The sequence below is a fragment of the Delphinus delphis genome, chromosome 3, assembly GCF_949987515.2.
Source record: "Delphinus delphis chromosome 3, mDelDel1.2, whole genome shotgun sequence".
Classification (NCBI taxonomy): Eukaryota; Metazoa; Chordata; class Mammalia; order Artiodactyla; family Delphinidae; genus Delphinus; species Delphinus delphis.
Window position 1 is genome coordinate 136,605,525 of NC_082685.1, and position 1,604 is coordinate 136,607,128.

At 46.8% G+C, this 1,604-nt stretch overlaps 1 pseudogene; it reads right to left on the minus strand.

Moving 5' to 3' along the window:
* Positions 1 to 518: 518 nt before the first annotated feature.
* Positions 519 to 1,220, minus strand: LOC132422257 (zinc finger CCHC domain-containing protein 17 pseudogene; annotated as a pseudogene).
* Positions 1,221 to 1,604: the final 384 nt, after the last annotated feature.

Genomic DNA, 1,604 nt, shown 5'->3' on the forward strand with positions numbered 1-1,604 from the left:
GTAGAATCATGTTAGGGGGAATGGAAAAAGTGAGCACCAATTCTTCCCATGCTCTCCCTCTGTCCCTGTGTTGGATGCAGCAGAGATCACCCACCAATCAGCCCTAACATCTGGGCAGGCCAACAGGGAAGGGCTAATCACTCTGTTCTGCAACTACAGCCAGATTCACCTCCAAAACAGTACCTGTGGCTCTAGCTTGGACTCCTGTATTGGAATCTGGCTCTGGCAGTGGCAGCTAGAGAGGGTAATAGGACTTCTGCTGAATGAAGGAAGTTGCATGAATGAATGGGTGAGCTGCAGGGGTCACTTGCAAAGGGATGAGGAGTGATAAGGAAACAACCCGTTCAGGCAGATGCTTTTGATATCTATCTCTGAAACCTGCCTGTGGCACGAAGGGAAGCCATCTCCCATGGGAGAGAAGTCAATGGGGTGGGAGGCCATATTCTCACGACTGAGTCTTTCCAGGAGCCAGGGCTTCAAGGCACAAGGCTCCTGGTTCCTTCTCTCAACCAACCCCTCTACTCTTTCCACTCTCCCTCACTGTACTTCTTCTTTTTCTTCTTCTTTGCTGCCTTGCTGTCTTTTGACGCATGCCTTGTCTTCTTGCCTGTATCATTCTCAGAGTCTGAGCTGTCAGTCAGATAACTTTCTGTCTATATGTTTCTTTTTTGCTTTTCTTTCTTTTTCTAGAAGAATCTCTTATGGGGTCAGGCTTTTCAAACTGTGCTAACTTTGCCTCTACCTTCTCCTCTTCCTCATCAGGTATCAGAGAGTACTTGGTCCCACCTGGTTGCATGAAATAATCCTTTGCAAAGTGGCCTTTACAGCCACACTTCTTGCAGGTAGTGTTCAGGACAGCCTCAACGGTGATCTTCTGCACAGTGTAATCCTGGAAGGCCACCTCTCTTCTTGCTCAGTGATAACACTGTTGGGGTCACGGTCCTTCCCAGTCCCTTGGTTGACAACTTTCATGGAGAGGAATACGTTTATGCTATCATTTTTCATCTCTCAGCCAATAAGCTTCACCCACACTTTGTCTCCAACGTCTACTCTCTCAGAGGGCTTATCCACGTGACAGGATGACATGTGAGCTCCATGGACCAGACCTTGCTTCCGACAGCCTGGGATTTTGATAAAGTCTCCATAGTCTGTCACCATAGCAACTCTCCTTGGAAAATAGTATAGGGAGAAGGCAAGTTCTCCATGGTCTTGGGTCTTCCCGAATCATCCTTAATGTTCTGTGGTTCCTCCATTTATCTTCTGCTAAAGCTAATTCAAGCGTCTTGGTGTCAGCGTCAGGTCTCCCAGCTGCAGCATTGCTCAAAACACCCTGATACTGCTTCTTAAAATGCCTTCCAAGCATGTGCTGAAGTGTCGTCTGGTGCTCCTAAGCACAAGAAGGCTCTTATATGCCTTACAGAGAAAATAAGTGTGTTAAATAAGCTTCATAAAGACATGAGTTATAGTTCTATAGCCAGGGAGTTCAATGTTAATGAAACAACAATATATATTAAATTAGGGACAGGACAGGAATAAAGACGCAGATGTAGAGGATGGACTCGAGGACACGGGGAGGGGGAAAGGTAAGCTGGGACGAAGTGAGA